The sequence below is a fragment of the Panulirus ornatus genome, chromosome 31 (genome assembly GCF_036320965.1).
Source record: "Panulirus ornatus isolate Po-2019 chromosome 31, ASM3632096v1, whole genome shotgun sequence".
Classification (NCBI taxonomy): domain Eukaryota; kingdom Metazoa; phylum Arthropoda; class Malacostraca; order Decapoda; family Palinuridae; genus Panulirus; species Panulirus ornatus.
The window spans coordinates 5746653-5758831 of record NC_092254.1 but is presented as its reverse complement, the minus strand read 5'-3'; the positions used below and the strand labels follow the sequence as shown (position 1 = coordinate 5758831).

The 12179-nt window shown below is 39.7% G+C and overlaps 2 non-coding genes across 2 annotated transcripts; one reads left to right on the top strand and one right to left on the bottom strand.

The window, feature by feature from the left end:
- Positions 1–395: 395 nt before the first annotated feature.
- TRNAS-UGA (transfer RNA serine (anticodon UGA)) lies at positions 396–477 on the top strand. The gene has a single exon. It is a non-coding gene; the product is annotated as a tRNA-Ser (tRNA).
- A 1174-nt stretch (positions 478–1651) lies between these two features.
- On the bottom strand, positions 1652–1733 carry TRNAS-CGA (transfer RNA serine (anticodon CGA)). Its single transcript has one exon. It is a non-coding gene; the product is annotated as a tRNA-Ser (tRNA).
- Positions 1734–12179: the final 10446 nt, after the last annotated feature.

Sequence of the window (12179 nt, the reverse complement as noted above, 5' to 3'; positions counted from 1 at the left end):
TCATGGGCAAGCTTTTTGCACTAATAAGCTTATATCAATATACGAATCATCTTTGCCGTATGCCCACTGAAACATCATCGTATGATACATAATCCAGGAGACTACACGTGTTTGATAAGATTCTTATGTATATACGATGCATCTGGTGTGTTATATGATTGTTTTCCGCTTATTTATAAATTACATAGCCGGTGTTCATTCGTATTTTATTGATCCTGAAAATGGAGAAGCTACGTTACCTTATAGTCTCTTCATGTATATCTTCATTATTTTTACCAGTGTTTGTTTATGCGTGCATGATACATATAAATAATTTGACATTTGAGATATTGAGAAGACAGAGATTACCTAGATTGACAAAATACTTCTCCAAGACCTGACCCTCCGTAGACAGAGCTGCGGTGTCCGAGTGGTTAAGGAGATGGACTTGAAATCCATTGGGCTCTGCCCGCACAGGTTCGAATCCTGTCCGCAGCGGGATGATTACTTTTTTTCTGTTTACCAAATAATGACACCCTTGAATTTCGGTGAAAAACTAGACAGTCTTGCACAGTTGTTTCAGAAAATTAACATTTTATATGTGCACTGTGCAGCGCTGAACATTCGGTCGTGATATTTGGACTTTTCTATTCATTGTAGGTATTGTAATTCGATTGAACTACCTGTATTTGTACAGAAAATCAGTCATCATGATTTTCAGTATGTTGATCGTTTGTTAATTGTTGAACTTATTTTCACATACATGAATGTATGATATTTATGACATTTCCCTTTCTAGTGGTCTAAGCCTTTATCCTCCATCTATTCGGTGTTTATCCTTCACCTCATCATAATCAGACTTTTTACCCATACCTATGCTGTTGTAACGTATATCTACAACAATTTTTCAGCCTTGCTCTTAAGCACAACACGGTGGTAAATACTATGGCAGTCATTGTTTACCCTGTTCTTTCTTCCTTCTCTCTGCTTTGCATACATGTTCATAAAGGATTGAATGAAACTTTGCTCCGAAAAATAAATGATACTTTTTTGTTTTCACAACTGAATGAGAGATGTGGAACTGTGTACCTCAAAAGATACTCCTTGACAGAGTTTTTGAGTAGCTAAATAAAAGAAATACATTAGACAGTTTTTGAGTAGCTAGATAAAAGAAATGCATTACTCATTTAGACTATCAATTTTGACATAAAGAACTACTCTATATGCTTATAACTATTGGTCAAGGATGAATATGAAACAATTTTGCCTTAAAGAACTGCTCTGCATGCCTATAACTGTTAGGGATGACTATGACGCTACGTAATCATTTAATAAGTTTTTCATAAAATGTCATAAATAGTACTCTGCTTCATAACTGTATAGAGGACTTGACAAAAAGAATGAAGGTTCAGTTCTCCGAAGAACAACACATAAGCAAACAAATCGCAACTGGGATGTGATAGGGTTGGACGTGTACGTGCGTAAGTGCGTGCGGCCCGAGAATGGTGCTGCCATCTCTTGCTACTTAGAACAACTAACCAGCAGCGTCCTTACTCTTATCACTTGTGTTGCGCAAACCTTTAACTCGGTTTTTTCAATCATTTGTGCTTCTTGTATGATGGCCGGAGATCTTGATATTGGATCCTCAATATATAAATCGATTAAAAACTCTCGCTGTGGACAGGATTCGAACCTGTGCGGGTAGACCCCAATGGATTTCGAGTCCATCTCCTTAACCACTCGGACACCACAGCTGTGTCTATAATATTGTGACGTATGGGAACAAGTTGTGTTGTTATATCAACATTCTTTAACATTACAAGAAATTCTCTTAATTACCAGTATTCTAGCAGGGACATCAGAAAACGTATGATTTTAAAGATGAGAGTCGCAAATGCCTGCTTCTTCCGAAAATCAATATCCTCTTTAAAATGAAGTTCCACATACTGATTAATCTATAATATTGAATTCCTATGTTGCATATTGTATGATGAATTCAGGGATCATTGCGACACGAAGAAATATAAATTTCAGCTGTGCTCCTATTGTAGCAGCTCTACGACTAAGCGGGGTCTCACCCCCTTCCCCCCACCCTCCCTATCGCTGTTCGCGATATACAAGAAATGAAACGACAAGCTGTGTGTGCCCTACTTATGTGTGGCTCATAAAAGCTGGTTTAGGTGGTGAAGAAAGCATTAGATAAATTTACGGTAGCTTATATATATATATATATATATATATATATATATATATATATATATATATATATATATATATATACGCTGCTGTGAATAGATACTGGGCGCGGCAGTCGGTCCATAGCCAACCCAGCTGCTCAGTCTTCCCTAAGAGTTAGTCGATAACCTGCTCAGGCTGTGTTTATGTATACACATAGGAGTAAAATGTTATACAAGGACAAATACCGTGTATATCATGTCAAAAGCCGTTAACATTACCCTAAATAACAATAATCACTTATTATCTAAAACTATATTGGCTTTGGTTACGACCTGCTCAAAGATATGGATGTTAATGATTATGTGTAATGTAGTGTTTTAGCCGTGTGTACCACACTCTCATCGATACAGATGAGTAATGAACATCATACAATAAGAGTAATCAGATTTATTATTGATTTTTTCCCTCCAGTGTTTATACCGAAAAGACTTAGTAATGATATAATGAATGATGTTTAATTATATAACACGATTATAATGAGACCACAAATACGCCGATTTGAATTTAGTAATGATATGATGAATGATGTGTTGTGTAATTATATAACACGATATCTATAATCAGACCACATATACGCTGATTTGAATTATCGGTAACGTAAGTCCAAGCAATAAGGAAACGAAAATGAATTATTACTTGGAGCTTAGATAGAACTAATTCTGGACTACATGAATAGCGCTAACATCAAAATTGATTAATATACGGAATGTAGTTTTCACAGTGCTTAATTACAGTTTACGAGTCCAAGTACCGATGGAATTTTAAGCTTTTGTTAGGCCTAGTGTGTAGGAACCGTGACTGTTTACAAGTTGTTTTCCTAATATATATTGGTATTCTTGTACCACCTCACACCGGTTTTGTAATGCATGCTAATCAAACAAGATAGCTGTATTTACCTTGCTTAGACATACATCGCATCGACTTACACTACAGTCAGTTGTGTTGCTGTAACATTAAAGTCTAATTCATCCTAATGTATATAACCCAGGTTGGATTACGTTACCGGTACGTGCAATCGATCGATTTCTACAGAATTCTGCTCGAGTGGCTGATTCGACTTATGTAAAAAAAAAAAAAAAAAAAAAAAAAAAAAAAAAAAAAAAAAAAAAAAGATTTTATTTGTTTTTGTTTTCGTACAGTCGCTCGGTGCATGGTCATCATTAAGTGATGCTAATATGAGAAAAAGATTCATAAAAGTATTTGGGGTTTGTATTACTTTTTGCAGTCGATGCACATATAATAGGTTGATGAGTTTTACAAATCCATGTTCAATTGGTTTTCTAGTCTTAGCTTCCGTATGAAAAAAATTATTATTGACAGCCATGGGTTTGCCGCAGAGCGCAAAACCAGGTAAGTTTTTCTGTCAGTTAGGTGCAGTCCTTAATTAGTCAGTGTTTATCACAGGCATCTAAATATTTTGCATCGACATAAGAGGTAAGATGTAATACTATTACTCTTGGTGCATCTAAAGAGGTAAGATGTAATACTATTACTCTTGGTGCATCTAGCATCCACCTGCTGTGCAACCTGTACTAAACGCCTACAGGTGATTTTATGAAGAACTGTACATTTGAAATTACTTTTAATAAACACGTGAACTACGGATTTAACATCCTCAGTAAGCACTCGAAAAAAATTCTGTGTCTGAATTTGGGAATGTGTGAGAGGAGATGAGATAATGTGGAGAAAGGAGATAATGAGATGTAACGGTGATGAGACAGAATGGTCGAGTTTGAATGGGCAGAACCTAAAGAAAATCGAAGGGTGTATGTACCTGGGTGTGGACCTGGTAGCGGATGGAACCATGGGACATGATGTGAGCAAAAGGTTGCGAGAGGGAAAACATCGTAGGTGCATTGAGGAATATGTGGGGGAGGGGTCTGTTGAGCAAAGACGGATATATGTGAAGATATGGTTCTTTGGATGGAGGGGTGTTGGGCCCCAAATGCAAAAGCGGAAGAATGTGAACGTGTTGAAAACGTCAGAGAAAAAAAATTTTGTCTGGTGAGAATTAATCGTGTAGAATGACATGTAATAGAAATATATATATATATATATATATATATATATATATATATATATATATATATATATATATATATATATATATATATGATCTTGTGTGTAAACATTAAGCAGTTCAGTACTGCTTAAATAAATATAATATATATATATATATATATATATATATATATATATATATATATATATATATATATTCCCTGGGGATAGAGAAAGAATACTTCCCACGTATTCCCTGCGTGTCGTAGAAGGCGACTAAAAGGGAAGGGAGCGGGGGGCTGGAAATCCTCCCCTCTCAGTTTTTTTTTAATTTTCTAAAAGAAAGAACAGAGAAGGGGGCCAGGTGAGGATATTCCCTCAAAGGTCCAGTCCTCTGTTCTTAACGCTACCTTGCTTACGCGGGAAATGGCGAATAGTGTGAATATATATAGTGTGAAAGTGTGTGAAAGAAGAAAGTTAAGAGTAAATGTGAATAAGAGCAAGGTTATTAGGTACAGTAGGGTTGAGGGTCAATTCAATTGGGAGGTGAGTTTGAATGGAGAAAAACTGGAGGAAGTGAAGTGTTTTAGATATCTGGGAGTGGATCTGGCAGCGGATGGAACCATGGAAGCGGAAGTGGATCATAGGGTGGGGGAGGGGGCGAAAATTCTGGGAGCCTTGAAGAATGTGTGGAAGTCGAAAACATTATCTCGGAAAGCAAAAATGGGTATGTTTGAAGGAATAGTGGTTCCAACAATGTTGTATGGTTGCGAGGCGTGGACTATGGATAGAGTTGTGCGCAGGAGGATGGATGTGCTGGAAATGAGATGTTTGAGGACAATGTGTGGTGTGAGGTGGTTTGATCGAGTAAGTAACGTAAGGGTAAGAGAGATGTGTGGAAATAAAAAGAGCGTGGTTGAGAGAGCAGAAGAGGGTGTTTTGAAATGGTTTGGTCACATGGAGAGAATGAGTGAGGAAAGATTGACCAAGAGGATATATGTGTCGGAGGTGGAGGGAACGAGGAGAAGAGGGAGACCAAATTGGAGGTGGAAAGATGGAGTGAAAAAGATTTTGTGTGATCGGGGCCTGAACATGCAGGAGGGTGAAAGGAGGGCAAAGAATAGAGTGAATTGGAGCGATGTGGTATACCGGGGTTGACGTGCTGTCAGTGGATTGAATCAAGGCATGTGTATGGGGGTGGGTTGGGCCATTTCTTTCGTCTGTTTCCTTGCGCTACCTCGCAAACGCGGGAGACAGCGACAAAGCAAAAAAAAAAAAAAAAAAATATATATATATATATATATATATATATATATATATATATATATATATATATAATTCCACTTGCTTACCATTTTATAAAGACATCTCAGGTGATCAAGAAATTAACGAGTTTAGGGTCGTTCATTCTCATAACGTTGCGCAAATGTTCTCAGGATTCCCTAATATAGTTGAAGTGAGCGGAAATATCTGTTTTGCAAGTCCCTGCTCGTAATTGATGTGATGGGATTCTAGGCAGTACTGAACTGCTTAATGTTTACACACAAGATCATGATATATTGAAATATTTGATTTACTAGATATCAAGTTGTGCACATATGCCTTGAATTTGAGGAAATTAGGAAATATATAACAACATAAATATAAAAAAGAAGCATTCTTCTGAACGTGATATCCTCCCCAGACCTAAGGTTATGATTTTTTCCTCAGTTTTTAAAAATTTTACCGCGTTTCGTTCTAAATCTTCCATGGCTGCTGACGCGTTTAAGAATATATTCTCCAGTGTGATGTGCAGAGCCGTTTGTAAAATTGTGCTTTGAATTGTTGGTTGAATGATTTTTCTTTTTATTGTCAGGTAATATTCTCTGCACCTATGTAGAAAAAAAAAGGAAAAAAAAGCAGTAACTGCCAACCGCAGAAGATTCTCCTCCCCCTAACTAGCAATTTCTTTTATCAAAATCAGGTAATCGCTCGGAAGTACTCCTATCTTCACGCATCACCGAACACCAGGGTAAGGGAGAGAAGACGGAGGGGGAGCTTTACATTGTCTTCTTATTTGTGCGTGTTTGTGGTTCCGTACGTATGCATGTCTGGATGTATGTTTAGTGTTTGTCAGTGAATGTGTGTATATTTACTCTTCACGTGTGCGTATGTGCGTAGGTACATGTATATCCTTGTTTTATTACCCGCTTTTGAATTATAATTGCTCAGGCATCACTGAACTAATCATTTTACCTCATTGTCGCGCCGTATCACATGAGCGCTGATTCAAATGAACCGAACGGTTAACGGTTCAAGTACCAGGACAAGGGGCGAGCTGGGATACTACCCAGCATGACCAAAATATAAATGGCAGTTTCCTAATGGTACTTCACTTATTGTAGACAAGTAAAAGAATATAGATAGTAAGCTTCATTTGGAAACGTTTCACCCACTTATGCAGTTTAGTAACTCGGGAATATTCACGTTTCTCAAGTGATTAATCGCAAATGACCACCTTACACCCCTCGAGTGTGAAGTCTTGGCCATAACGTTTTATAAGTAACGTAAAATTGTATATCTTACCATAACGTGTATTGTAAGCGTAGCGTGGGCACAGCAGTTGTGATTGTATGCGACCTATACCCAAGGCGGCCCGGACGGGTACTGATGGACAATGCACTGCTGCTTCAAATCATTGTTTACATACTGCGTCACCCAGTGTCTTCCCGGAAAGGCTCAGACTTTCGCGATTTCTTGTGAAATTTCCTCCTGGATTTTTAGATTGTCCATATTTTGTTACTTTACAAATATATAATAATTGTTCAGACTATAATACTCCAGGACTTATTATATAGATTAGATATTAATTTCATTCTTTTGTGTTAAATGCTGAATGCAGGTCGATCAGTTCATTGTTGGGTATTTAGCTTGCGATCGTTTGGTACAAGAAAGCTTGGCCTATCCTTATGAATACGCACTCAGCTTTTGTTTCACTGTTTCTTTTAATCATTTTATTGCACCCTAGGGCGTCAAACCAATACAATTACAATAGAGGACATGATAATGAAATTTAAATGGCCCTAGTGCCACACAGGACACTTAAAGTGTGCTTAGTGCACGCGCTACCCAGAGTTAACACTAGCCAGAGTGCGGATGACGAATGAGAAACAGATCTACGTAGGTTTTCGTGTATTGAGAGGTGGTGATATATTGTGATGAGGGAGCGTCCCCGCGGCAGCATGTCACCCATCACGGACGGGACAGTGCAGGAAGTAGTGTTGTAATATGTTCGAGTGGGGTAAGTTACAAAAGGGGCAAGAGGAAGACGGGGGCTCATCCCCTACCCTGCCACACAGGTCTGTCTGTTGTAGCTCAGTCTTGCTGAAACTACACTGTGTTTGCGGACCATAAGGCCCCAGCGACGGTATTTGTATCGGTGTAGTCGGAATATATCATAGTTTTGTATCGGTACTCTATCGGGTCTCTGTCCCTACAATGGGCTGTGGGAAAGAGTGCCACTGATGGATTTGCGACCGATAGGTGAGTGAGGATGAAAGACCAGCGCCACGGGGGGCGCAGGCAGTTTTGGCTAATTGGTCAACTGTGTCACTCTGTGATTCCTATATGCGAGGGTATCCACAAAAATCTAATAAATAAACTGCGCTCGTGTACTTGTGCTAAGAAAGACAATGTTCTTTGTACTGCAAAATGGCAGCTAGGTTTAGAGGATGACAGAGCTATAAGGGTAGGTTATGAATCACATATGACTATTGCGTTTATTCATCTCTGAGAGAAAAGACTAACTGCATCCAAGGTACCATACAGTTCACAGAGTGTAGAGGTGGAGCACTCAAGAAGTCTGTAGCCGACCCTCTGGCAGGTCCACATCATGAGAATACCGCACTCCCCGCTCTCCCGTCTGGCTGTAGGGAGCCGTCGGTGTATAGGTGTGGCGAAGATACTGAGGAGGACACCTGCAATGGTGTCAAGAGTCAGCTGCTTCTGTAGGAGTGAGGAGGGGTCCGTCTTCGAGGTGGGAGTGTAGCAGGCTGCTGGAGTGGAACTCATCCAGGGAGGAGGACTGTGAGCAACCTCTGCCTCTGGAACATTAACGTTTAGTCCAGGAATCATGGAACATACTGTCTTAATGAGTGTGCGACCGCCAGGTTGAATTTAAGGTTTAGGTGAGTGAGGTTCTAGGGAAGTCTTGATAACATGAGAATAATAGGGGGCAAAATAGTGCATGTGATCTAGTATATGCATATAGCCACGAGGAAAATGAAACGCGGAATGTTTCGTAGTGCACTTCCGTGTAGTAATCACATCGTGAGGGGAGATACAAGAATGAGATAGAAGACGTAGAACAGTCAGTTGGTATACAAGAAGGAGACGTAGCTAAGACGCCACTGGTAAACAAGCGTTACCGGATAGTGGGTGGTGTTCGGGTTGGTGGTGCATGATGCCAGACCCGACACCACCAACCCGAACGAGTCCCAACTCCGTTAGTTGGCAGAGGGCAGAAATGCCAAATTCCGTGGTGTAAAATTGTGTCCCTGTTCATCAGAACTACGGTTCTTCTTTGCTGGACAGATGTTTCTTTCCGACATTTCGACTCGCTCCTTTTTTAAGATATTGTTTTGCCGTGTGGTTTATTAATTCCTCGTTTGATTTCAAAGCATTGGCCCCCTAGGAATTTAAAGGTGATTTATTATGTCTACATTTATCTTTCTTTCCTCCGATGATCGATAACTTCCTTCCATTCTTCATAACTCATTTCACTCAATTACGGCACCGTCCAAATTGCATGTAGTTGTTCCCCCAGCAGTTCCGTGTGTTTGCTCAAGTGAGGCTACCAGACTGTTGAAACAAAAGTCCTACCTAACTCAGAATGTACTTCAAATACACAGTCAGTGAAGTCAAAGCAGTTTTGACTTGATCATTCTAGTTGGCTTCCCCCACGACCTTCCAGGTGCATTTTCCGCCGAGTTGTGAAGTCCAAGGTCGTTTTCACAGACTGATTCTTGTAACTTGGTTTCCTCCAGTATGGTCGTCACATTCTAGTGTGTTTTCTCCTTCCTCTTCATTATTTTACAGTCGTCAGATTTCAACTTCAGTAGCCTTCTTGAGCGGATTATATATTGTCACAACCATTAGGGCAAGTTTTGTCAGTCTTTTTACCGTTCCTCTTTCTGTGTTCGTGTCGCTTTGGCAGGAGTAGATGATAAAGAATCGAAACCCGGGTCCTGGAGAGCGTCTTTTTGGCTCCTACCGACCTACCTACCAGGGCCCAGGAGGTGCTGCTATCTTAGCTGTCTAACAGATCGAAACGACGAATCCTGCCTGACTGGAGTCTGCGAAAACGTATATCTATACCTTCTTAATCTACCCAGGGTATCAAGATAGAGAGAAAGAAAAATAAACGTATTTTACAGAGCGGCAGCAAAACATTCTGCTTTAGTTTGGAACAGACAAAAAGTCTTGCTGCATTAAGAATAGTTTAGCTGCATCATGTGTTGCATTTCATTGTGTTTGGAAAAAAAAAATTGATGCAGAATTCTACCTGAGTCATTCAGATTATAATAATGGTAATACTAAAAGCATAAGATTTAACTTCATCAAAACAGCATTAGGTGTTCTGCAGAAAGTTAGTCTTCGATAACCGTAATATGGCGTTCCATCACTTGAAATGCACTTGTTTGTGCGGGACGATGAGCTGTAAGCGAAAGTCAAATCGTGCGCAGACTTGCGTTTACGACCTAAGAATGGATTAGATGGGTTTTGATTTTTACCACAAAAAGGGCAAATGTATCGTGGACTTCTACTCACCCTGTATGCGTTGGCGCTAAAGAGGATACAGAGTTCACAAAATGTTTGTTAGGTGTATTTCAGCACTAAAAGTTGTACTAGGCAACAGACTCGTCTTAACCCGCTTGCTGTATCAGATGTGTTGCTATATCTGTAAATCACAGATAGTCGGAAAAGTTGTCATATTGCAGTAAGGCCTGTCATGTAATTATTTTTTTTTATTATTATTCAGTGCACCGATACTTTGTAAGTATCTGTGATAAAGCTTGGAATATATGTTCATAGAAGGAAAATGTGATCAACAAATTGGATAACTTAATTATTTGTATTTTCCTTATAATGTTTTGAATTGTTATTGTGGTATTATCTGGGCATGTAAGATTTTTAACATTCATATTACACTGTATTAAACTGTTTTTCACTTTCAGCGAATTAGATTTTGCAGATCCATGTGACACTTGACGGTAAGTGCTGGTTACTTTTGTGTTAGAATACATTTTCAAGTGATGTGACAAAGAGGTTTTCTATGAACATATTCAGCTGCAATTGATTCGTGGAATCTTATCATTCTGTCGACGAATTTCCTGTCCTTACACTTCCGTTGCAGACAATGGTCGCACATTATGTCGCTCTCTGTCCATCCATCCATTAATTTATTCATGACTTTCGCAGTTCATGTTCATCAGGATCTCGCTCCCCCTTTGTGATAGCTGAGCATCTACGTGCCATCCTATAAACGTGGTTTAGTCATAGAATGATTAATTGGCCACCAAGTTGCAACCTTTCTCCCATGCACCCATGGATACACCCCAAAACATTTATCCAGGGATGCACAAATACCATTTTCAGTGTTTGTATACTTCAGACCCGACTTCTTATAACTATCATTTGTTTTTATTGCTATTTTTCCTAAAGTTGTGTGATGCATCAAACAAACAGCATTCGGCAATAGGATTGGCAGACTTTATTATTATTCAAACTGCAGACTTATTTTCACGAGTGCGGTCATAATCCATTGGTTTAGTCCCCGCTGAGTATGCATGCAGAAGCTTTGCGGATAGCACATTTGTCAAACACCGATTTCTGTACTCGCTGTTTGGAAAGGGAAATGACTAAATCCTTAACTGTAAACACGTTATCCCATATGGGTACCAGAGCATGCTGTGGGTTTTCCAACACCTAGAGCACAAGATTTCTTTACATGTGATATTAGGTAGTATTGATTCTTTACTTAAATGAGGAAACTTGTCACAGCAGGGTTCCGTTTTTCCCCTCCATACTAGTGGCTATTCGTACATTGGTTTCCACGGTGTAATTTGACGTAGGGGAGGCGCATGAGCACCACAATCAACATGTAGACCCTCTGTGCACACTGAATGACTGCTGCTGAATTCAGCGTCAAAAGATTAAAGGGAAAATATTCTAGCGGGACGTTTTGTGATGTAGTCAGCTCTGTGTAAGTGGTGGATGAACAGCACACTTGGATATGGACCCTCTGTAAGTACAGGTAGTATGCTGGTGAGCTTGGGTTCACTTGTTTAAGGTCACAGAATCTTTCATCATAACTCAATCAACCCATCTCTCTCTCTCTCTCTCTCTCTCTCTCTCTCTCTCTCTCTCTCTCTCTCTCTCTCTCTCTCTCTCTCTCTCTCTCTCTCTCTCTCTCTCTCAAGATTAAACCAGCACATTGGTGTGGCGGTTCGTGTTGCTAACTGAAATCTTGCAGGCTTCTTGCACGCCGTACTTAAATGCTTGCCATTCGCCAGAGCTCACGGTGCACTTCCAGTTCTTCCCCGTCACAAGGCTCCCCTCTCCCCCTCAGCTTCACCTCCCTAACTGCCATCCTTAGTAAATATCTTTGCCAAATAATCATATCTCCTAACTTTTTTATCATTATTATTATTATTCATGTAATGCATTCACTTTTCAAGCAAGGAGACTCCTTCAGTACTTGCTTGCTTGTATGCTCCCTTCGTCTAGTTATCAATCTCTTATTTATCGGTCATCGGTGTTACCGGACTCTGCCAACAAGACTTTACACTTCGAGTGAGGAGTTAACTTTAGTAAGACTATTTCGTGGTCAGTGGACGTAAGGGAGTACATATCTTGTGGAGGACCTTCTTGCTCTGAGAGAATCCATCATTTCCCTGCTCCTGCGTGGAGTGCAGCCTTAA